Source organism: Suncus etruscus, chromosome 4 (genome assembly GCF_024139225.1).
Source record: "Suncus etruscus isolate mSunEtr1 chromosome 4, mSunEtr1.pri.cur, whole genome shotgun sequence".
NCBI classification, from domain to species: Eukaryota; Metazoa; Chordata; class Mammalia; order Eulipotyphla; family Soricidae; genus Suncus; species Suncus etruscus.
In genome coordinates this window covers 129,276,259-129,303,057 of record NC_064851.1, presented here as the reverse complement: position 1 = coordinate 129,303,057, position 26,799 = coordinate 129,276,259, and the positions used below count along the sequence as shown (strand labels likewise).

Here is a 26,799-nt window from a genome sequence, read left to right as displayed (position 1 = left end):
GCATACCCCGAGCAGTTCCGTTTGGGATATGCAAATATTTAATGCACTTTTTGCGATTTTTTTCTTAATAATGTGATTTTTTATTGTGAACATTCGGTAAGCGAATAATCGCGAATACTTTAAGCGAATAATCGCGAATACTTTGCACCAGGCGCAGACATCATTTCCGCTGCTCCTGCCCACTGTCCCTTGCATTATCGGAGGCCTAAGGGAGAAAAGGGAGAGAAGTTTATTACAGAATTAGATTTTTTCATACATTCATCATGACTTCATCAAAGCCTGCAGTGAAGAGAAAGATTGATGATGAGCACAGACAATTTCAAGAAAATTGGGAAACACAGTATTTTTTTGTTGAGCACAGGGGCATCCCCACATGTCTTATTTGCTCAGAGAAAGTTGCAGTGCACAAGAAATACATCTTGAAACGCTATTATTCAACTAAACATGCTGAGGAATGTGCAAAATATCAAGGAAATGAGAGAGCCAAGCGGGTTGCCAGTCTTGAAGCATGTGTAATGAGGCAACAAGATTTCTTCAAGAAAGCAACCAAATAGAATGTTGCATCAGTCAAAGCTAGTTACATGGTTAATGAGATGATTGCTAAGGCAGGGAAACTATTCACAGAAGGAGAGTTTGTTAAAAAAAATGCATGTTATAGGCTGCAAGTATTATCTGTCTGGAAAAGAAAGGTTAGTTTAGCAAAATCAACCTTTCTGCCAACACTGTGGCAGAGCACATTTCTGACATGTCAAGTGGCATTTATCATCAACTGTGAGAAAGCCAAATGTTTTGATGCATACTCAGTTGCTCTTGACGAGGGCACAGATAGAACAGACACTGCGCAATTGCAATTTTGAATTGACAGAGGAGCTGCTCACAAAAATTCCAATGCATGGCCAGACCACCACTAATGAGATATTTCGGCATCTGTGTGATGCCATTGAGAATGCAGGTTTGCAATGGAAGAGCTTTGTTGGAATAATAACCAATGGGGCGCCATCGATGTCAGGGAGGAAAAATGTACTGGTGTCACTTGTTTAAAAAAACTTGAAGAGGAGGCTGTAGAGCTCTTCACTGCATATTAATCAGCAGGCCCTTTGCAGTAAATGCCTGCTGTGTGACACTGTGATGTCTGTTGTTGTGAAATGCATCAACCAAATCAGATCCAGGGGCTTAAAGCACAGGAGGTTCCATGCTTTTTTTAGAGGAAATGGAATCAGAATATGGAGATGTGCTCTATTTCACTGAGGTATATTGGCTCAGCAGGTAAAATGTCCTGAAAAGATTTTTTAAGTTGAGAGAAGTGAAAGCCTTCATGGAGAAGGATGGGAATGCTGTTTCTGAGTTGAGTGATCACAAATGGCTCATAGACTTAACTTTTCTTGTTGACATCACACATACGCTGAATGTACTAAACAAGATGTTACAAGGCCCGGGGCAGCTTATCAGTGCTGCCTATGACAATGTGAGAGCATTCTCCACAAAACTTGTGTTATGGAAATCCCAGTTCTCAGACAAACCTTTGTCATTTCTCAGCATGCAAGGAACTTTTGGATGCAGGCATACAATTCAGTGGTGAGAAATATGTTGATGCTATTTTTAAGCTAGAGAAGGAATTTGATCACAGATTTGCAGACTTCAAAAAGCACAGAGCCACTTTCCAAATTTTTGTGAACCCCTTTTCCTTTTATGTGCAAGATGCCCCTCCTGTGCTTCAAATGGAGCTCATTGACCTGCAATGCAACTCTGAGCTCAAAGCCAAGTTCAGGGAGATTAGTGGAAAAACAAACATGCATGGGCAATTTTTGACAGAATTGCCCCCAGCTTCCCTGAGCTTTCCCAAATATTCAAGTGCTCATGCCTTTTTGGGAACACATATTTGTGTGAAAAGTTATTCTCCACATTGAACTTCAATAAGTCAAAATACAGGTCTAGACTTAATGATGATCATCTTCAAGCCATACTGAGTGTCTGAACTGCTTCCTCTCTAAAGCCAAATGTGGTTCAGATTTGTGAGAAGAAGTGATGTCAAGTCTCTGGCAGCAAGGAATAGGCAAAAGATGCCATGTTCAGATGAACTGTTTATGATCTTCACTCAATGATCTATTCATGTTCAGAAGAAATTATTAAAACTGTTAATAATGACGTTTGAGTACTTTTTTTTTTGTGACATCCCTTATGCGGCCCTGCTTCACCCTGACTTTGCCTCCTGCAGCCCCTAGGTAAATTGAGTTTGAGAACCCTGCTGTAGGACATTTACATAAAATAAAAGAAATTCTTATTCAATGCACTCCAAATTCTAATATTTATATTTTTCATATCAACTCAATCTACTCTACCATAAAAAAAAATTTTTTTTTGGTTTTTGGGCCACACCCAGTGATGCTCAGGGGTTACTTCTGGCTTTTCACTCAATATTCACTCCTGGTTTGGGGGGATCACATTGGACACTGGGGAATAAAACTGTGGTTTGTCTTAGGCTAGCACAGGCAAGGCATACACTTTACCGCTTGTGCCACCACTCTGGCTTCTATCATATATAATTTTATGCAGTTTACATTATACTTATTTTTAGTTTCCTTTCAGTAAAACTTTGTCATGATTTACCCTCCCTCCAATATTAGAAAGAAAAAATTTTAGTTTATTTATAGTGCCTTGAGTCCTTAAAGGTAGTATAGTGGGTAAGGGACTTTTGCCTTTTGTGTAGTAGACCCATGTACGGCAAGCCACGAGGAGTAATAACTGAGTAATAACTGAGAAAATAGCCAATAGTAAACCCTGAACACTAGTTGGATTTGCCCAACAACTAAAAAATAAAAAGGAAGGTCTTGGGGCCGGGCGGTGGCGCAAGAGGTAAGGTGCCTGCCTTGCCTGCGCTAGCCTTGGACGGACCGCGGTTCGATCCCCCGGTGTCCCATATGGTCCCCCAAGCCAGGAGCGACTTCTGAGCGCATAGCCAGGAGTAACCCCTGAGCATTACCGGGTGTGGCCCAAAAACCAAAAAAAAAAAAAAAGGAAGGTCTTTATTAAGATTTTATAATATGATCTTTGTTGACAGTATGTTGAGGGGTTATAGTGATTATTTGGCCACACTTGGCTATTTTTATAACTCCTGGGTCTTTCCTTAGGAAACACATTTAGAGGATTATATGATGTTGTCAATTAATAAGCCCAAGTTGGCTACATGAAAGTCTTCTTTACCCAATGTACTGTTTGTACAGCTCATATACATATACATAGATATATGTGTGTATATATATATATATATATATATATATATATATATATATCCAATGTGTTTGTGTGTATTTATGGCACCCTACACTATCTAGAGAAGAAATTTACCCTTTTTTAATTCAATAATTTTTTTATACTTTAATTATTGGAAGACCAAGCAGACATAGAGCTTATTGGCTCACTGCAAATACTGCTTTTTTTTGATATGTTCTAGATCATTTCCTCCCAGGCTTTGCATCTTAATCTTTTACTTGCTAATGCAAACTATGACATTTTGTGTTTAAAATTCTCTGATTAAAAAATTGTGAATTTATATTTTTCTCAAATCAGGGAATATATTTCAAAATGCTGCTGTGTTTAATAGTTTTCATTTGCTAATCCAGTCTGTAAGTGGCAGAATAAATTATTTTACTTCAAACTCATTAACTTTCCTTTTGAAATTATATCTTCTTTATTTTTAAAAATATATTGTTTTAATTTTTCACAAGTTTTTCACAGTTGTATTTCAGTAACATAATGTCAGTGAACTAGGGCCATTTCCACCACCAGTCGCAACCTTCCTCCACCAGAGTTCTCAGCATGCATCCCTTACCTTCATCCATAGCTTCCTAGACTGTTAGTGTAACGGGTCCATTTTGTTTATAGCTTGTTCTAGTTTGGGTCTCTTAATTCTACTGTCATTGGTATTGGTTCCAAGTGTTGTATAATATTAAATAATAAGTCCTAGAATTGGTGTGTGTGGGGGGGGGGTGGTGAGGCCTTTCTGGGCTCATGCCTGTTCTCAAAGCTCCTATGACTTGGCTGGTCTGAAGGCTGCAGGATGAGGTTGGAGAGATTCACAAGGCAGTCAGATGAAGTTTCAGGAGTCATCCAGCTTTATTTCACAGTTCCTCCTCACATGGCCTCTATACTAAGCCTTTTCCTAGCAGTTACTTCTGTACTCCTGGCTCTCTTGGCCTCTGTCTCTCCCTTTCAGCTGCTTTTTTTAGGCTTTCTAACTGGCTTCCAGGCTGACTAACTCCCTTTGGTGATGCTATTGCTGCTGCTTCTTTGATGATGCTTAATTGCTAATGCTGAATCTGATGCTGAATTGGTTATACTGAATCTGATGCTGAATCTCTGATGATGGTGCCTCTCATACACTTCTCTCTCTAACTCTTCTTATCCCCTTTCTCTCCCTCATGCAGACTCCTCTACCTGACCATTCTAGGTGTGGGCAGTTCTAATAATTCAGGTGGAATAAATAATAATAAATGTGGGGGAGGGGATACCAACAACCAAGCATAGAAACAAATACACAAAATAAAATTCTTCCTTCTAAAGAATTTTCTATTCCCTTTGAAAACAATGCCCCTCCGTCATCTTACGTTTTTTATCTTACTTTAGCCTATAAAATATGACTAAGTATAAAAATATATTGATTGTACATTCATTGTGCCTCTTCCACTTTCAATTTTTTTCTTATGCATTTTCTATCCTGAACGTCCATTCTAATATTAGTAGCACTTTTGTTTTCATTATTTGTGTTAAATCTATAACAAAAGCCCTCTAAGTTCAAAGTTTTAGACTAGATTTGAAGATTATTAGTGATCAAAACTAAGTTTAATTGCATAAAACTATTCTGACTATTGCCCTAAATAAACCAAAATTTTAATTTTTCTTAAATATACTTTTAATATTTACCTAAATGCTGGCTTTTATCAATATCTCTAACATCAAGAGCCACTGATATAGTATAGTGGGCAAAAGGTAAGATCAATCCAGACTTTACACACCATGAGTGATCCCTGAAAACTGAACCAGGAATAAATCATGTGGATTGGTATGTGATAAGTGTGGAACCAAAACAACAACAACAACAACAACAACAACAAAAATCAAATAAACACAAATGGAAAAATTTTAACAATGCCTCTGACTGCAACAATTTTGCTTATTTATTTTTGGTCTACACTCATGCATGCTCAGGGTTTATTTCTGGCTCTGTATTCAGGTTACTCCTGTGGATTTCTGGGAACCTTAGAGTGATGAGGGATGAAATCCCAGCTTGGACAGCCATGACAAGGCATGTACAATAACCAATGTACTATCTCCCTGTTCTTGCTACCTGAAAAACTTCAGTAAGTTTTATCTGAATAGCATCATGGAACTTAATTTTAGTATAAATGTGTTAAAATAAAAAAATTTCTTAAAATTGATTATCAGTTTTCTTTTTTATTATTTAATACTTATAATGGTGGTATTGTTTTTGGTATGCAAGATTTTAAATTTGGTTTTTAGAAATTGGAAAAATAGTTTTTCTTGGATTTTTCTCCTCAAATACTACTGAGCACAATGTCACAAATTTGTCAGATAGGTGTTATAATTTTTTCTTGAATTTTTTGGTGGGTGGCCACATCTGTGATGCTTAGGGTTACTCCTGGCTATGTGCTCAGAAAATGCTCCTGGCTTGGGGGACCATATGAGGATCAAACCACAGCAAGTCCTAGGTTAGTGCATGCAAGGCAAATGCCCTACAGTTTGTGCTACCTCTCCAGCCCCAGCTGTTATAATTTTTGTGGTCCTATGTAAGTTGATGTGTTTTCTGGGAGTCCCCAGAAAGAAAGGAGCTGGCTCAGAGCATCATATAATATTCAGCCTGCATCCGCTAGTTCCAAACATTGGTTCATGGGCTATCACAGTGTATTTCTCTTCCAGTGGTGATTTTTACTCATACACATAATTTTAAGAGCTTTGTGTCTTACAAGTTCTGTCCCACAGGTAATAGATCTCTAGCAATCTAATTGATATTCAAACAAACATAAAGTTTATGAATATTAAATTATCATAAACTTTCTTTTTTTTTGGTTTTTGGAATTTTTTTTTTTTTTTTTTTTTTTTTTTGTTTTTTGGGCCACACCCGGTGACGCTCAGGGGTTACTCCTGGCTATGTGCTCAGAAGTCGCTCCTGGCTTGGGGGACCATATGGGACACCGGGGGATCGAACCTCAGTCCGTCCAAGGCTAGCGCAGGCAAGGCAGGCACCTTACCTCTAGCGCCACTGCCCGGCCCCGGTTTTTGGAATTTTTTTTGGCCACACTAGTTATGTTCAGGGGTTACTCTTAGCTATGCTCTCAGAAATCACTCCTGGGTTGGGGGACCATATGGGATGCAGGGGATAGAACCGAGGTCCATTCAGGGTCAGCCATATGTAAGGCAAAAGCCCTACCGCTGTGCTACTGCTCCAGCCCCTATTGTAAACATTCTTATTTGAATATTTTGCCTTAACTTCATAGAACTACTTCAGAGAGTAATGATTCCAAATTTCACTGTCACTTTAGTAGAAACTTATTTCTACTTTAGCTGGGGAATCTGTTACAGAAATAGTCAACCACATCAGTCATGTAAAGAACACCCCCCTTGGGGCCGGAGAGATAGCAGAAGGATGGTGGTTCGAATCCTGGCATCCCATATGGTCCCCCGAAGCTGCCAGGAGCGATTTCTGAGTGTAGAGCCAGGAGTAACCCCTCAGTGGCCCCAGGTGTGACCCAAAAACCAAACTTTTTATTTAAAAAAAAAGAACACCCCCCTCCACCAGTGCAACCATTCCCATCACCAATGACCCAAATCACCCTTCTCCCCAGGCAGGCTTCTACTTCCCTGATTTTTGATAAACTTTTCAGTTTTATGCTTGCAAACTATATAGAATTTTAATAGTTATGCTTTATTTGAGATTAAGTGAGTTTATTTTGTAAAACTATAATATTTTATTTTTATGTAAAATAAATCCAATTTTTTACCTTTCATAAACTTTGTTTTCAAAAATATATATGCATCTTTTTTGTTTTGTTTTCTTTGGGGATGATAAAAGCAGTATTTATTATAGTATACACAGGCTTTCTTTTGGCTTACATTCAGGGATGACACTAAGTATCACCTATGGAGTATCATATGTGATTCTAGGAATCAAACCCAGATTAATCACGTGCAAAGCAAGTGCTCTACCCATTTTTTAATTGTATAAGCTACATCATTAAGCTATTCAGGTATGCCCATTCTTCCTTCCTGATATGTTGTTTCAAAGCTATAAATTTTCCTCTCAGTGTTGCTTTTTCTGTGTCCCATAGATTCTGAGAGTTTGTGTCTTCATTGTCATTTGTTTCCAGGAAAGTTTTGATTTCCTTATTGATTTTATCTAGGACCCATTGGTTGTTCAGTAGTAGGCCATTTAATTTCTCGTTGTTAAATTTTTTCTTCTGTGTCCCTTTGTAGTTCACATCTAATTTTAGAGCATTGTGGTCAGTGAAGGTAGCCTGCAAAATTTCTATCCTCTTGATTTTATGGAGGTATGTTTTATGTGCCAGCATGTGATCTATCCTGAGAATGACCATGTACATTGGAGAAGAATGTGTATTCAGGTTACAGGGGATGGAGTATTCTATATATCTACTAGGCCTCTTCCATTTCTCTTTTTAGAGCTAGTGTATTTTTGTTGGGTTTCAATCTATTTGACCGATCAAGTATTGACAGAGCCATGTTGAGGTCTTCCACAATTTTTCTGTTATGATTGATTTCTTCCTGTTGCACATATCCCTTGATTAGTAAGAAGTTTCCATCTTTGTCTCTTACAACTTTTTTGAGTCTAAAGTTTGTGTCGTCTGATATTAATATGGCCACCTCAGCTATTTTAAAAGTGTCGTTTGCTTGGATAATTTTTCTCCAGCCTTTGATTTTGAGTCTATTTTTCTTCTGACTATTCAGGTGTGTTTTCTTGTAGGCTGCAGAAGGTTGAATTCATCTTTTTGATTCATTTTGCCTCTCTGTGTCTCTTAATTGGTGTATTTATACCATTGGCATTGAGGGAAATGATTGCCTTGTATACAATTAGTGTGTCTGTTGGTCTGTTTTGACATGAAGTAGACCTTTCAGTTTTTCCTTTACAGCTAGTTTTGCATCTGTAAAGTTTTTGAGCTATTGCTAATTGTGAAGCTATGTGATTCTGGCTGGGTGCTGTATTCTAGGTGAAGCATCCATTTCATTCAGTCTTGTCACAACATCCCACCACTGTCTTCTGGTCTTGAGAGTTTCTTGTCACATTCATGCTGTATATCTTAAGGATGCTCCTTTAAATGTAATTTTCCTTTTTGATCTTGCTGCATTCAGTATTCTATCTCTATATATGGGATTCATCATTGTGACTAGGATGTGTCTTGGGGTGTTTTTCTTCAGGTCTCTTTTGGCTGGTACTCTTTGGGAATGCAGGATTTGATAGAATGTCGGAGGGGGGATGGTTTCTCTCTGATGATGTATTTGACTGTTGATTCTCCCCAGGGATCCTCCTCATGGAGCTCTGAAACTCCCATGATTCTTATGTTGTTTCTGTTGAGTTTATCAAAGATTTTTATTTTCATCTGCTTATATTCTTTGAGTACTTTGTCCATTGTCTGATTATTTGGCTTAAGATTCTTTTCCAATCTCTTCTGCTGTATAGAGTTGTTCTGCATTTGATCTTCCAGTTCAGTGATTCTGTCCTCAGCTGCTGTTACCCTGTGGGAGAAGCTTTCCATTGAGGTTTTCTGTTCAGATACCTTGTTTTTTTCAACTCTGTTATTTCAGTTTGGAGTTTTCTGATTTCTATATTTGTGTTCTGTTCAGCTAGAGCTATTTTTTTTTAATTTACATGAGGATCCTCCAAATTTCTATTCTCTTTATCTGAGAGATTAATCAAATTATTGGTATTTTTTGGGTCAGCAGAGCTATCATCTTATTCTCTGTGCACGGTGATTGCCTGCAAGGTTTCTCCATTGTTATGCTTGTAGTGTGATTTTTTTTTTGCGTGTTATGGTGGGGTTCACTAGTTAGAAAAAGTGCACAGGAGCTTCGCTTCACAGCTGCACTCTGACAGAGCATCTAGGAGACAGTTCTTTCTGAGCCTTTCTTGGCCTTCTCAGGAGAGTTTCAGGAGACAGAAGAGAAGAGAAACATGCAAAAGTGACAGGTTACCTCAGTCCCTCCCAGTTACATAGCTCACAGCAGGGGCAGACCCCTCCTGAGTGTCTTCACAGACAAATGGTGTACCTTTCTGCTGCTGGGGTGCTCTGGTAGCTGTTTTTCACTCAGTTTTTCTTGGCCGTTTGGCTTGGGTGCTTCTATGAGACAGCTCTTGCCTGACCTTTCTGGGCCTTTCTGCTTCTGGGGCACTCTGGTAGCTGGTTTTCACTCAGTCTTTCTTGGCCAATCAACTTGGGTGCCTCTAGGAGACAGTTCTTTCTTAGCCTTTCTTGGCCTTCTCAGGAGAGTTTTAAGAGAAGGGAGAGAAGAGAAACACGCAAAGGCAACAGGTCCCCTCAGTCTCTCCCAGTTACTAAGCTCACAGTAGGGGCCCACCCCTCCCCACTGCCTTCACAGAAAAAGGAGGTACCTTTCTGCTGCTGGGGAGATCTAATTTTAATATTTTTAACTATAAAACTTACTTAAGGCAATGGACATTATTCTGACCACTGAAACAAGTGTTTTCAATATTCTCTACACAATTGTACAATTTTCTTTTTTGTTGTTTTTTGTTTGTTTTTTGTACTTTTTTTTGTTTATTTTTGAGTTTTTGGTCACACACAGTGATGCTCAGGAATTGCTCCTGCCTTGGAGGCTCATATGGTATGCCAGAGGACCGCAATCTTTCATAGGCTAGCTCTCACAAGGCAGATGCCATAAGGCTTTAACCGGCCCCATAAAATTTTCTTTCCATATCCCCTTTCAGGTAGAAATTCAAGTACTCATCTGCAAGTAAATATTTTTCTAAACTTTTAAGGCTTTTTGAAAATTCTCTGTAGACCATTGACTTTTATATTATAATTTCATTTTACTAGCTCTAATTTATAGAATTTATTCATATTTTCTAGTGATTCAGTACCTTATGAAGATATCTTAGAAGATAGTAACTATAACAATAGTTGTTATGAGAATTGTCATATATATCAGGCCGGAGTGATAGCACAGTGGTAAGGCATTTGCCTTGCATGGAGAATGACGGTATTTTGAATCCCAGGGTTTTATATGATCCCCTGGGCCTACCAGGGGAGATTTCTGAGCATTGAGCAAGGATTATCCCCTGACTGCTTCCAGGTATGACCCAAATCTCTCCCCCCCCAAAAAAAGTCATATATATCTAGATACATAGTGGCATTGCTTATAGTAAAAGTATTGTGTTAAGAGGTACCCATATAACTTCTCAAGAACTGCCAAGTGTGGTTCATGAGCACAGGACTGAGTGAGCCCAATAATACTGACTCAAAGAAGGGAGAAGGAAGAGAAGATGGGATGAATGGCAGAAAGAGAGAGAGAAGGGGGGAGGAAGGAAAAAAGAGAAAAGAAAACTGTTAGTTGGATTACCAGCTTTTTCTTCTATTTCCTATAGTTTCTTGCCTGACAAAGAACTATTTTGTTTGTTATGGAAGATTACCTTGTGATTTGTAACTTTTAGTAATAGCATCCTTTATGATCATAGTTCAAATCAGAATTTATGTCAATTATTCATGTAAATATTTATTTAAATTTTCTGGCCTTTTGATAATTTCATTCATTTTCATATGTTTTCTCTTTATACAAACTCAATGGTTCAATGTTTGATCATATATAAAATCAGGTTTTTTTTTTCATGCCAGAGAAACAGTATGTCTATGAAGTGCTTGCCTTGAATGCAGCCAACCAGTGTTTGATCATAGGTGTCACATATGCTACCATGAGGATTGCTAGACATGGAGAATTATTGCATAAAAACAAAAAGAACAAAAAAGAAAACAAAGATAAGACAAAATTGAACCTAAATTGACAAAAACTATAACTGCCCATTATCTTTACTCTAAACAAAGAATGCAGATGATTCACTCATCTTATATTGTGAAAGATGTACTGACTTCATCAGGAATATTAATGTAGTTATGATGCTATCTTATTATTTTATGTAATCCCATAATATTTTTCAACTTCCATGTGTAGCTAAATTACATGTTTTCTTTATATGCATTTAATATAATTTCTTTCTCCTGTTTCCTTATTCTGTGAAAAAACTTAATTTTCAGGCTAATATTTCTCTATTCTAAATGATTGGTTTGTCTGAAGAATGACATAATACTATCATTTGGTCTTTCCTTTCATTGTTATTTTCCTTACAGTCTAGTAATTATTTATTCAATTTTCTTCTCAAAAAACTATTTTGTTTTCCCGAATGTATTTAGTTCCATTAATCATACAAATATACTTAAATATGCTTATACATACAAGTATTTATAGATATATATTTATAAAAATATCCATTTGTATTTAACAATTGTAATCATTTACTGTATCATATCAACACATTTTATAGCATATTCTCAATTGTGTTCTCATAAATATCATCCTTCACATTAAAGGAAAATTCCATTTAGGCATAAAATTCCATCTTTACATCTTAAAATTACAATATAGCAATGTGTTACCCTCTTATGCATCATTAATTTTTCCATTTAAAAACACCCTCTGGAGCTTCTATCCCAGTTCTCCAGCATTACTTAGAAAAAACTTCTTGAAATTTTTTCTAGGTGTTCTTATTCTTTTTCTTTTTTTTAATAATTTCTATTTTTATTTTAATTACATATTAACATTGAATCAGGGGGATTCCCATCACCAAATTTGCCCTCCCTCCACCCCCACTTTCATCTTGCATCCCATATGCCCCACCTTCACCCCCCCCTGGGCTGCTAGAATAAGTGGTCCCCTCTGTGTCTAGCTTACTACTTAGTTATCATATTTCTGGTTGATCCTAGTACCCTCCCTTATTTCCCCCTCTGTTTGAAAGGCAGAACTAGATAGTTCAAGATATGTGGTTTTGTTTGAAGAAAGAAAAAGCAATAAAGTGGAGTAAAAATCAAATAAGCCAAAAATGGGTTTAGTCCTTCTAGCAGTGGTCCTCAAACTTTGGCTCGCAGGCCACATATTGTATTTATATCTGTTTTGTTTCTTCATTGCAAAATAAGATATATGCAGTGTGCATAAGAATGCGTTTATAAGTTTTGTTTTTACTATAGTCAGAACCTCCAATGGTCTGAGTGACAGTGAACTAGCCCCCTGTTTAAAAAGTTTGAGGACCCCTGTTAGAGGCTCTCAACCTCAGTTTGAGAGAGGACAGGAAATAAGGAATTGAAATACCACAACAATACAAAAAGAAATATTGAATAAAATATCCAGTGAGCACTACAGCACTAATGGCAAGCACCACTTAATAGTCTCGCTCCTGGAATAAAACCATGCCAGAGCACAAAAAGAAAGAAAGATGAAATAACATAAAATAAGATTGGGGGCATCAACTTAAATATCTACACCAAAACACAGAAGTCAAAAAGAGGTCTGATTTTATTGCCCATGACAAAGCAGAAGTCTTCCATACACCACAAAACAACCGAGGGGAGAGTAAATGAACAGACAAGGAGCCTACAGTCAATCCCATGACACTATACTTCAAGGGTGGAGAGACCCTGTACGTCCTAGGCCAAGGGAATTCCCTCTCTAATGCCCCCAAATTTTACTATGCCTATGCAGGAAAATAAAAAATGGGGGGGGGGCACGAAATAGTTTTTTTTTCTATTTATCAACTTTTACTTTATTATTTTTGTTTGGTTTTTGGTTTTTGGGTCACACCTGGCAGCACTAGGGGGTTACTTCTGGCTCTACATTCAGAAATCACTCCTGGCAGGCTCAGAGGGGACCATGTGGGATGCCAGGATTCGAGCCACCATCCTTCTGCATGCAAGACAAACGCCTTACCTCCATTCTATCTCTCCAGCCCCCATTTATTTTTATTTTTATCTTTTTTGACTTTTTTGTTGTTGTTGTTGTTTTGTTTTTGGTTTTTGGGTCACACCCGGCGGTGCTCAGGGGTTACTCCTGGCTGTCTGCTCAGAAATAGCTCCTGATAGGCACGGGGGACCATATGGGACGCCAGGATTTGAACCAACCACCTTTGGTCCTGGATCGGCTGCTTGCAGGCAAACGCTGCTGTGCTATCTCTCCGGGCCCATCATTTTTGACTTCTGTGTTTTGGTGTAGGTCTTCTTTCTCATACTACTCAATTTACTTTTGTTTCACTCTCTGACATCTTTTATTCCATTTCTTTTCCACTTTATTAAATTTGACTATTCAAAACTTTTAAGTGTTACAGTATAACTAAATAGCTAATTTTTGCTAAATTCCACATTCTTGAAAAAATATATTTTTAAATATAAAATGCATACTTTTGCTCTTTAATATGTACATAATATTACATTCCATAGATAGTTTTATTTTATTGGACCTAATGATGTGATCTGGGACAGAGTTCTAAAGCTTCATCTTTTCACTATTTTTATTGAATATCATGGGATTTTAATTGCTTGAAATGCTATCTATATACACAGCAATAACAAATTAATATCTCTAACACAATATCTCTGAATTTTAAAACTTATACCTAAGTAGGAGTAAAAATATATTTTATAATAATACTGATTTCATGTGTAACATATTCAAAATGAGGTAACTTATTTTCCCTATCTAATTCAGTAACTCTTTCCTGTTTAAGAAAAGTGTAATATTTGTTTCTGTTAAGGCTGAGATGAAAATCTGAGAGTATCTCTCTCTTGCTGAACTCATCAGCCAGCTAAAACCTGGAATGTTATTTCTGTCAAATCCATGATAGAATCTCTTTATATTGCCACTAGTTTTCTCCTTTAGATTATTGTAATAGCCATTTGAGTTGTCTATCTGATCTAATTTATTGCCATCGAAAGCATATTCTCAATGCAGTATCATTTACTATCATAGGTCGGATAAAGGCATGATGAATTTATCTGGACAGATAACAAGGAAGAAAATGATAGCTGCAAAATTCTTGACCATAATATTTGTCAACTTAGCATTTAGTTTTAGATAAGTATTCAATATTATATGAAGGCTAAAAACACAAAAGGAAATAAACTGTACATAGTAACTTTGTACTAGGAAGGTGGAAGGGTATGTGGTAATTTACATTTTTATCTGTGGGTATTCATTGTTAAAAAAGAATCAATCCTTTGTCAAAAAAACTTAGTTTGATTCCTCAGAAAGAACCAAACACTTAGTTTTAGAAGTATCAACTAAATTTTATGAGTTACCATAACAACCCATCTCATACTAGTGGTCTCATTTTTTATTTATTAACTTTTTCTTTTCCACTATACCAATATGCTTAGGGGTTATTCATGGTTCTACATTTAGAACTTTTCCAGATGGCACATTATGGACTATTCTGGAATGCTGGGGATTAAACCTAGGTGAGCTATACTCAAGACAAGCATTCTACCTACTGTATTATTGACCTAGTCGCTTAACCCACATTCTTAACTCTCTCTGTAAATTGATTCATACCTGGGCCTCTTCTTTACTACCATTTATTTCCTGTTTTACAGATTTTCATTTAGCGTTTCTTAAATTCTACAAAGTTCATTCCCTTCCAATACAGAGAAGATTAGCATAGCTCCTGCGCAAAGATGACACTCAAATTCGTGAAACTTTCCATATTTAAAAAAAAAATCCATTCTGGGCTGGAGCGGTGGCACAGAGCAGTGCTGTAAGGCATCTGCCTTGCTGGCTCTATCCTAGGACAGACAGCGGTTCAATCCCCAGCGTTCCATATGGTTCCCCAAGCCAGGAGAGCACAGTCAGGAGTAGCCCCTGAGCACCACCAGGTGTGGCCTCAAAAATTAAAAACAAACAAACAAAAATATTTGTTTCCATTAAATATTTGTTCAAAGCACTGCCTATTTAACTTATTATAGTCATCTGCTTAAAATTGCTCCTATTTATATGATCTAGTTTCTTTCAGTGTTTATTATTCTCTATATAATTTTACAATTCAGTGTAGTATGTAAAAATATTCATAGATATGAAAATTAACAATAATATTACAGTAAAGCACTATTTTCTATATAGCATCTCTTATATTTTAGTATGCAAATTGTACTTAATACTCATTGATCTTCAATTATTTTATTATTTTATTTTATTGTTACTAAGATGGGGCCAGAGTGATAGCACAGGGTAGGGCATTTACCTTGCATATAGACAATCCAGGACAGACCAGGTTTGATCTCCAGCATCCCACATGGTGCCCCAAGCCTGCCAGGAGGGTAATCTGAGCGCCGAGCCAGGAGTAACCCTGAGTGCTGCCTGGTATAGCCCAAAAAACAAAACAAACAAAAACTGGATTCAGAATTTAACATATTCTGAGTGGGTGATCAAATCTCTATCATTGTACATAAATTACAAATACCTACTTTTTCCTTTATTGCTAACTTTTTCTATGACTTCACTGAATAATAGATTTCATTTATTGAAAAGAAACATTATAATGGTGAATACAATTGCTTTCTAAAATACTAAAATTATATGTAATATATTTTTATTAATTATAAATTTTATACCCTGTTTTTAATATGCTACATTTTAATAGTCAAAAGTTAAAATAAGCTATACTAGATATATTAAAGTAGTGTATATTTAATATAATTTAAAATGTAAACTAGATTCCAATCCTTGAGACTTTCATAAAAAAAAAGTTCAACACACTTGGCCCCAAAGTATAGTGAGGAGAAGAAAAGAAATAGAATCAAACAGGAGAAAGATAGATGTAAAATAACTAGCGACAGGTAAACCCACCTTTCCTTAAGGAAAGACAGGTAGCCATATTCTTTAGTTTTCCTAACAGAATTGAACATTTCATTACAGAGTGTCTAGTTTAAAATTATATTGTGAAAGTGTAATTATATTAAATATTAACTCTGTGCAGAGTCTCTGCATTAGAGACTTCACTTTTAACCTTATTAATTTTTCTTTTTTGGTTTCTTTCTTTTTTGAGATCATACCCTTCAGTGCTCAGGTTTTGGTCCTCACTCTGTGATGAAACACATGGGGGAACAAGCATGTTCTCCCAGGCATTTAACCTAAGAGGAAAGTCCCATACCTTTTGTACTAGCTTTCTGGCACCTCTATTTTTACCCACAGTTAGGGAAACTTGACATATTTTTGAAGACTTAATTTAAACTAGCCAGTTGGAGGAACAAGGTCTTCATCTTAACTTTACAACTTTCCTGGATTTTACCTTCAGGATTTTCAAGATATTAATATGAACATTCAAAAAATTTCTTTCCAGCAATTAAGAAAAGTAACACTTTTGAAATAATTCCCAAATCTTAGACAAATCAAAGTTTATGTGTAGATTAAGATATTTTCGATCATTGCAAAGTTAGCTCAAAAAACTGGAGCCCAAAATTTGCATTGGGAGTATCTGCTCCATTCGCTAAACTTTGCAAAAATGTTTTTTTAGCACAGAGCACCAACTAGATGGCCTAAAAAAATAAAGTAAATTTTATTCTGCTCATTATAATTTTCTAGAAATAATTGTGCAGGTCACTTTGTGGAAATTGTCTAGATTCAGATGCACTATGAGCAGTATATTCAGTCATAAGATTCAACAAATGTCTTCCTTCATTTGTACATTAAAAACACAGTAATGTCCCCACCAACTGGTGGTGGGAATGTTGCACTGGTGAAGGGAGGTGTTCTGTTTATGACTGAAACCCAACTTCAAGTCAACAAGGTAGCTGCCAAGTTGCACCTGATTTCCACTTGATTTACAAATCTATGGAAGGATCATCTCCATCAATGGGGTTCTATGAGATCTAGTAGAAGAGAAGTCAGTTCTAATTTCTACCCAAGTTTTCTAAGATAAGCACCTCATCTTACACAAAATAATTCTATTTATAAAAAAACAAGAGGTGTCATGGAGAGAGTAAGAGAGATTCAAGGAGGGGGTATCATGGCCAATGAGACCACTAGCTTCTTCAAGGAGAAACACATGGGATTTCACATTTAGAATTGAGATAAGGCGGCCCCCAAGTTAAAAAAAAATGCATGTTTGTTCTCTTCACAAATTTGTATTTATAGTCTTCGCTTAAACTTCACTTTTCTGTTTAAGAGTTTCTATTATTAGGACATTGATGGGGGGGTGGCATTTTAATGATTTTTTTCACCATATTCTTGTTTGGGGGAGAGGAGGAGTTTGGACCACACCCAGCAGCACTCAGGGGTAACTTCTTGCTCTGAGCTCAAAAATTGCTCCTGGCAGGCTCAGGAAACTATATGGGATGCCAAAGATCTAAACCAGGTCAGTCCCGGGTCAATAGTGTGCAAGGCAAATGCTCTAACCCTGTCTATCGCTCTAATCCTTTACCATATTCTTTTAACTTCATATATGTTGAAGCCTTTCTTTTTTATAATAATGTTCACCTTTATTCTCTTGGTGGCACATCATTTTCTCCTTCAAATTCCAATAAAATCATTATTTGCATATTAGTGGGGCCCAGCTTTCCTGCTTATGGACTTTAGGTATAATAACTAGGTGACTTATTTTACTTATCTCTTAATTTTATGAATAAATAACAGACTCCTTTGTGGGGAAGGGGTAATATTTTGCAATATCTTCAATCTTTGCAACATCTTCGAGAATTGAATGCATTTGTTAAAAAGACAGTCAACAGATGTGGAAGAAATTCATCATCAAAATAAATTTTCATGTTAATGAATTTTAATCCATTTGATAAAATGGGAGTTAATTAGTTCTCCCAAATGTATACATTGACAATATAATTAATGATAATTTATTTACATTATTGTCTCACTAAATTAGTCACTCAATAATATTCTAAGTCTTCTATGTTCTAAGTAATTGCTTAATCATTTAATAATAAATTACTTAGTAATGAATTGAGCATTAGGAAAGAAGATAATGATTACATTTACATCAAAAGAGTAACAAATATAGCAGGAATAATTGTAGTAAAAATTATTACAAAGGGCAGGGATAAAACAATAATAAAACAATAACAGTAATAAAACACAAGTGAGTCCTGAGTTACTCTTCTGGCATCTCTTGCCTCCTCTCACCCACGATACCAATGTGTATAGCCCTGGTTGCCAAAAATAGAAAAATAAGAGGACTTCACCACATTTTCATCAAGTCAAGGAGAAATATTTTGGTAATACTCCAACATCTCACATTCTAGGACACTATATGTTACACTTATTTTAAAAAATTATTTCATGAGTCCAGGAAGCAGTTGAACAGTTAGGGTGTGTGTTTAGTTTGTGCAAACTAGATTTAATCTTCAGCATCTCAAGGTTCCTTTAACAGCATGGACTGAGTGCCTGGTGGCCCCTAGCACTGCCTGGTGCCTGAGATGCCACTAACACTGTAGAACCTGACCAACATAACATCCTTGAATCCTTACATTGAATTGAAGGTCTAGTTGACAAGAGAAACACAGGTAGAAACCTTCTCACTACAGAGCACCAGCCTGGAGGACACCCCTCAATAAACATTTGTGAAAAATGATTGTGGAAAAATGAGCAAATTATGTTGATAGCAGTGGTTTATGTTATAAAACAAAATATTTACATAACTCAAAACCTTCTGCAGAAAATATTTTTAAATTGGTAAAAAAAAAGAAACTTCACATTAGAGAAACAACAGATGCTATGTTATTCAAATAAAAAAAGTCAACATAAGTAATGAAGAAAATGGGTTTTAGTAGCATAAATCAAACTGAGTTGATTTTCAAGATCTAATTGGCTTTATTGTCAGATAGACGGTGACAAAGTCATTAGAGAAAAAAAAAGCTGACTTAAAACAAGTGAGGTCCTGACCATATCTGGTTACTTTTGTGGATTACAAAGGTAACTATAAACTGCCATGGACAGGTGAGTGATATTTTATTTATTTATTTATTTATTTATTTATTTATTTATTTATTTATTTATTTATTTATTTATTTATTTTGGTTTTGGGATCATACCCGGCAGTGCTCAGGGTTTATTCCTGGCTCCAGGCTCAGAAATCGCCCCTGGCAGGCTCAGGAGACCAAATGGAATGCCGGGATTCGAACCACTGTCCTGGATGCAAGGCAAATGCCTTACCTCCATGCTATTTATACGGCCCCAGTGAGTGATATTTTAATATGTCGAAGCTTTTTAATAACCATATACTGTACAGGAGTTTGCACAAAAAGTGACCTACACTTATCCCTAGAGTCCAAAAGAGAGAGGGGGAAGTGAGACAATGAGAGAGAGAGAGAGAGAGAGAGAGAGAGAGAGAGAGAGAGAGAGAGAGAGAGAGAGAGAGAGAGAGAGAGAGAGAGAGAGAGAGAGAGAGACTTTCCAGGGTATCATAAAACTAGTGAATTGAACTCTCCCATAAAGTAAGACTAATGACCTGCTTGTAGCTTTGCAGTCTATTAACATAGCTTACCCTTCTTCAAGCAATGGTATTGTGGGTAAGAGGAAGCAAGAGATGCCAGAGGAGTAACTCAGGACTCACTTGTGTTTTATTACTTGAGCTATATCCCTGCCCTTTGTAATAATTTTTTACTACAATCTTCCATTCCTCTTACTTCCATCCTTCCTTCCTCCTCTCCTTCCTTCCCTCCTTCCTTCCCTCCCTCCTGCTTTCCTTCCTTTCTTCCTTCCCTCACTCCTTCCATCCCTCCTCCTTCCTTTCTTCCTTCTCTTACTCCTTACTTTCATCCCTCCCTCCTCCTTCAATCCCTCCCTCCTTCCTTACCTCCTTCCTTCCCTCTTTCCTTCCTTCCCTCACTCCTTCCTTCCCTCCCTCTTTTGTTCTCTCCCGCCTTCCTTCCTTCCTTCCCTCCATTCTTCTCTCCCTCCTCCCCTCCTTCCATCCCTCCTTTCTTCCTTCCATCCTTCCTTTATCCCCTCCCTCCTTCCTTCCTTCCCTTCTTATTCCTCCTTTCTTGCATCCCACCTTCCTTCCTTCCCTCCTTTCTTCCCTCTCTCCCTCTCTCCTTCCTTCATTCCTTCCTTTTTCCCTCTCATCTTTCTTTCTTCCCTCCTTTCTTCTCTCTTTCCTTTCTTCCCTTCATCCTTCCTTCCCTCCCTCTCCTTTTCTTCTTTTGAGGTTGTTTAAATAACTAGGGGTCAGGGGCCAGAGCAATGGCACAGTGGTAGGGCATTTGCCTTGCATGCAACTGACCCAAGACTAAGCACATAACCAGGACTAACCCCTGTAGCCCAAAAATGAAAAAAAAATAGCTAAAGGTCATACACAATCATGGCTTAATATTATTTAGCCTAAAATGGTTCCATAGATTTTTCTTTTTAAACATTTTATGCTATTGACACCATTTTATATTTTATAATTATATTAATATTTTTATTTTATAAATATAATTTATATTTTAAAATGTGTTTGTCAATTTTGGTTTTCTTTGTCTTTATTAGTATTAGTATTTGTATATTAGTATAAGTTTTGAAGAAATAACACAAAACAGGTCTGACATTTTTCTCAGTTTATCTTGAAAGGGTATGCATGTTGCCTAAAAATCCCTTTACTTGGATGCAAACTTGAATATTTTTCCATAGTAATTATTTTATTTTTTAGTCATGTAAGTAATAAATATATTGCAATTAATTATTTTGAGCCTATATAAATATATTGTTTTTAAATTTCCAGTATTATGATTTTATTTTTAATTATTTTTTAGGGTTATTTTTCTTAACTACTAGGTTTTTGTACCTAATTTTGATTCCTGCTTTACTAGTAAATAGGTGTTAATTTAATTATTTCTCTATTTTATTGGTTGATATTACACTATATAAAGTATTTCCTTCTAAATCACACATGGATTTGTATATGAAGACTAATTAATTATATTATATATTATAACTTTATATATCATGACTTATTCAGCTGTTATTTTATGAAAGATTGGTATCAAGTCCTTGTTGGATTATACATTTCTTTGCTATGTACCAATAATATAACATTCACAGAAACTTGGGAGAAGATATTTCATACTCAGTTTTATATTCTCAACTATAAAATAAGCTTTTTAAAATTTATATTTTCTTTATTGATATATATGTATTTGATATTTACCAATCATCTGATATTTATTGATATTTGGGACATACTATTTAATACTCATTGTTTGTTTTCAACCCCAGCTAAAAGAGTAACTTAAAATTTTCTATTTCTATTCAGTTGAAAATGTACTTAGTACAAACTAATTAAAGTCTAATTACTAATTATTAAGTACAGACTAGGTTTGCTCACTACAACCTAGTTCTCACAGTCAAAAGAAATTGGACACAGGTATTTGTATGTACATGAACACATGTTGTGTGTGTACCCTTGAGTATGTAGGTATGAAAGAAGGCAAAAACATGGGGACACTACAAGTAAATAGAAAAATGACATAACTAATGGATAAAATCAATAAACTAAAAGTTGATTCTTTGACAATAGAAATAACTTCAATAAAAATCTTATGTTAATAAAATAATATATAAAGATATAAGAGAAATATTAAGCATTAAAGCATAGCTTTCAGTGTGGTTATATAAAATGTGATAATATGGTTTTATTTTATACCCTTGTTAATATATTTTATTAACAAACATATTACTTAAAATGATTTCCAAAATAAAAAAATTACATAACGTAAATCATGTATTTCAATATTTTTATTGGGGGCAGAGATATATTCTAGAGGGTAAGAAAGTTTCCTTGCACACAATAAAAATGGGTTTTATCCTTAAAACTATATTTTGTGCTATTAGCACCACTAGTATTTATACATAATAATCTCCAAACACTGAGAGTAATAACCAATATCATTGAATGTATCCCAAAATAAAAATGGAATATATATACACATATAGTAATTTTGTAATTTTTAGACTTTCTGTTGAATTCCCTGTAGTTTTAAGTAAAATTATAAATGTTTTATGATATAACAATAATTTAGTTATAAAATTATAAATACTAATATGAGGATGAATCAAATTAGAATCAAAATATGGAAAGCAGAGTAAAAAGCACTATCAAAGATACTTAAACTATTAAAGTGGAAAGAAAATGAATATCTTATACAACATATTGGGAAACACTATAAATAGTAAAACTTTCCAATGACACACAAAGGAAATAAAAACAGAAAAATGATTTATTAAACTCAGTAACTATTATACTTCCAGTCTTTTCTCTATAATAGTAAACTTCTTATAAAAATAACCTGAAACATAAAAATGTAAGGCTAATTGAGAGATATGAAAAATAATTCATGATATTAGGATGGGAATAGCTTAAAAAGATTTAAAGAGTCATATATTTTATGTGTTGTTCTTAAATATTTGGATTCTAAATTATTCTTTAGTGAAGAATATCATGGGCAAAGATATCAGGTATTTGGCAGGTGAGAAAAATGTCCCATTAGAATAGACAAGGTATTAAAATCTAAAATATGCAAAGGAGTCCTATAAATAAATAATGTAAATGACAGGGGATCTAAAAGAATAATAGGCAAAGGATACAAAAAGGAAATTTAGATAAGAAATGCCTAAGTGTCTAATTGAAAAGTGATGAGGCATACGACTTATCAAATGGTCAGAGAATTCCAAATAAAAACAATGAATGAAGATGAAAAATTATCTCTCTGTTTGGCCAGGCTTAGAAAGGAAAAAAAATTCTATCAACTGTAATTGAGGAGTAAGAAAGTATAATATCCTCATTTATCAATGCTGACTCAAAACTAGCAAAGCTATCCTGTGGACTAATCAGGCAGTATTTAGTGAAATGAAAATATAATTATAAATTCTGTGACCAATCAAAAACTTATTTCTTCATGAGGTCAGAAATATATTTCAGAAGTATAGAAGTACAACATTGTAAAAACAGTTTTATGAAATGCTATGCAAGGAAAAATAATATGTTATAGGATTATGTAAAAATATATACACATATATTTAAAATTTATCAAATATAAAGTATTTATATTATAGTAAGAATACTAAATTATTTGTACACAAAAATAACAAGGAATGTTCAATCTCCAAACAAACATGAAACATAGTACCAGTACATATAACATACATATTCATAGATATTATGCTATATATTAAAAGGATAGGAAGAAAATAAATTATAGCATTTACTTATCAATCAGAAAGGTAATTAGAACTTATAAAAAAAGTCGGGGAGATAATTGCTGATGATAGTATACCATGAATTTGAGAATGGGTTCATTCAATTATTTAATAAGAAAAAAGGGAAGCAAAAAATCAAGAATAAATGGCTTCATAAAAATGGATAGCATTTTTAAATAATAGAGGAAGTCAAACTATCAATTATATGGTTATCAGATAAATCCTCTTTATGAAATTAGAACATAAAGAAAAACTTCTTGTGATAGAAAATGCTACAAAAATAAGAAAAAGTAATGTCTGTGGGGGCATTTGAAAATGTTTTTACAGTCTTAGTATCTGACAAGAAACTACCACAAAGCAGATGTACAATATCTCATATGAGTACAAAAGAATAAAAAATTGAAAGTTTCCTAATATTTGCAAGCCATTCAAATAGGCAAAAATTTATTAAAGTACCAAAGTATCAGGTCTTTATTGTTAAAAATAACCTACTTATGGTAGGAAAGAAAATATAGAAAATGAATGATGCTATTTGGACACAAATACCCTTCATTTATAACTGCACATATTGTACTTATTAAGTCAAGAAAGAAAATAATATGTCCAACTGCTGCTTGCAACTTATCCAAAATTAGATACTGCTGTATTATAGTCTCTGTATGTGAAAAATTTCATGTCTAAAGAATAACTGTAAGATTTTGGCTCCATTTGAAAGTCAATACTTTTTTCACTTAATAACTGGATCTGGACTTTCACAGTGTATATGACTACCAGAGAATAAAGGATCTGAATAAAATAGTGTGCTGAGAAAGGGCTCATATATTTCATATTGTCATTAGAAAATCTGCCGATTTTGAAGGTACAATATGTCAACTGCCAGTCACAGTTTTTTTTTCAGATATCTTTGCACCTATGAGGAACAGAGGTAATAAAGAATGCTTTTGCATTTAGTCTCCAGATTAGGAACAATTTATCACATTGTTTTATTTACCAAGTCACCTTGAAAGCAGTCTGAAAGTAATGTGAAAAAATGACATACACATATTAAATTAGCTAAATAATTGAAAGAAATCTCTCTAAAAAATAACCTCTACATTTTACTGTTCTACTAGATGTTTTCTTAAATTACCTTTTCCTTATCATATTGTATTTATATGTTTATAAAAAATACATATTGTACTTAGCAATATATTTCAAGTTATGTATCAATTAACTAGTTTTTTAATGCCAGAAATTATAATTAGACTTCCTTTATCCAGTGGATATACTTTATATAAGTCATATCCCGTCCTCCTAAGTTATTTTTATCTTTTTTATTATTTTTCCCTTTATTTTAATGATGCAAAGAAAGAGGACAAGGTAAAGTTACAGTGGAAGGACAATCACCCAAAAAACAGAGTTCTCAGAAGAAATCCCCCTGCTGACACCCCAATTTTGAACCTACAGTCAAAGAACATTAAGAAAAATAAAACAGAACCCATGTACAATTACTTTGTCCCTCAAGACCACCGGACGGTAGTACATTTTAACATTTCTTAGCAGTACACAAAGCAATCTAAAACCATAAAATTTGTGTAACTCCTTAAACTTGAAGGCATAGTAGTTTTTTACATTTCATATTAGTTTAAGTTAACCTCAAAAGTTTAAGTGGGTTTTTATATTTTTTAAGGTTTAGAGTCAAAGGAGCACAGTAAAAATGGTATTAGAGTGGCAATTATCGTTTGCATAGACCCACCAAAGTATGGGAGACATGGAAAGAAAAAGCCTTGACCTAAATACAAGGAGACCCTACCACTAAAGTTTCCTGACACAAGACCAACTCTAGGCTCCAGGCAAACTAGTTTGTCCAATCCAGGTCATTGTTCGTAGTGCCAATACAGTTCTATTTTTTACACAGTCTCTGTTTTTGGTATCGTGTTTCTGTATTGAAGATCCTGGAATCTGTATATCCTACATTGAAGTCAGGATGGTGCAGAGTGTTCTCTAATTTCAACTCACAATTAAAGGGCAATGCAGAAAGCTTTGTCCAGTAAGCAGATTGTTGTTGTTTAAGACTTCTCAGTGTTAAGAGAAGACTCCTTTGAGTAGATCGATGTCAGAGCAGCAATAGGGTCTTCCCTGGTAGAGGATTACTTCCAGATGATGTCATAGACAAACTTGGATGCTTCATAGATGGATTCCCTGGTTCAGGGGTGAATGCCCATTCTTCTGAGGACTTTGCCAGATCATTATGTCAATGTTCAGGGTGTAAGGTCCCATTGCACCACAAGATTTGTGTGTCCCCATCTCTACCAGATAAGAACTTATTTTTATATATAGAATTTTCTATTTTAATATGCCTATGCGAACAAGGAACAATGCCACATGGCATTATCAACGCATACGGGGGACACAAGAACAAGTCCAACAATTCCTGTCACTTGTTTCAAACATAAGCATTAAACTGAGGGATTCTTTCACCAAAATTCCTTATAGAACAGTTCACAAAGAGAAGAAAAGATAAAAAAAAAAGTTGGGAAAATAAACAATTTAACATAAGACAGTCTCTCAAGTTATTTTTTAAAGAGAATACAAATCACAGGTCGAGTAATGACTCAGTCTCCAAAAGAATTTTTAAGTAGACATAAATTATAGAAATAAAAGTAAAATTTTGGCAGAATGCAGCTAAATAAGATGAAAATTCAGTTTAGAAATATTCAAACTAAAAAGATAGAAAATAATCACAGTACACAATCATTTATCATAGAAAATTGGGGCCGAAGAGATAACACAGCGGTAGGGCATTTGCCTTGCAAGGGGCTGACCCATGACCAAAGGTGGTTCAAATCCCGGCATCCCATATGGTCCCCCCTGCCTGCCAGGAGCATTTTCTGAGCAGAGAGCCTGTAGTAATCCCTAAGCACTGCTGGCTGTGGCCCCAAAGACAAAGAAAAAAAGAAAGAAAGAAAGAAAGAAAGAAAGAAAGAAAGAAAGAAAGAAAGAAAGAAAGAAAGAAAGAAAGAAAGAAAGAAAGAAAGAAAGAAAGAAAGAAAGAAAAGAAAGAAAGAAAAAGAGAAAGAAAGAAAGAAAGAAAGAAAGAAAGAAAGAAGAAAGAAAGAAAGAAAGAAAGAAAGAAAAGAAAGAAAGAAAGAGAAGAGAGAAGAAGAAGAAAGAAAAAAGAAAGAAAGAAAAAGAAAGAAGAAAGAAAGAAAGAAAGAAAGAAAAAGAAAGAAAGAAAAAAAAAAAAAAAGAAAGAAGAAAGAAAGAAGAAAGAAAGAAAGAAAGAAAGAGAAAGAAAGAAAGAAAGAAAGAAGAAAGAAAGAAAAATAGAGAGAGAAAGAAAGAAAGAAAGAAAGAAAGAAAGAAATAGAAATATAGAGAGAGAAATAAATAAATAAAGAAAGAAATAAAGAAAGAGAGAGAGAGAAAGAAAGAAAGAAAGAAAGAAAGAGAGAGAGAAAGAAGAAAGAAGGAAAGAAAGAAAGAAAGAAAGAAAGAGAGAGAGAAAGAAAAAGAGAGAGAGAAAGAAAGAAAGCAAGAAAGCAAGAAAGAAAG

The 26,799-nt window shown here is 35.0% G+C and overlaps 1 protein-coding gene and 1 non-coding gene across 2 annotated transcripts in view; both read left to right on the top strand.

Annotated features, from left to right (window-relative positions):
• SGCZ (sarcoglycan zeta) overlaps positions 1-26,799 on the top strand; it is a 1,030,117-nt gene that overhangs the window by 800,583 nt on the left and 202,735 nt on the right. The gene's annotated exons all lie outside the window — the stretch shown is intronic.
• Positions 14,690-14,791, top strand: LOC126007598 (U6 spliceosomal RNA). Its single transcript, XR_007495131.1, has one exon. It is a non-coding gene; the product is annotated as a U6 spliceosomal RNA (small nuclear RNA).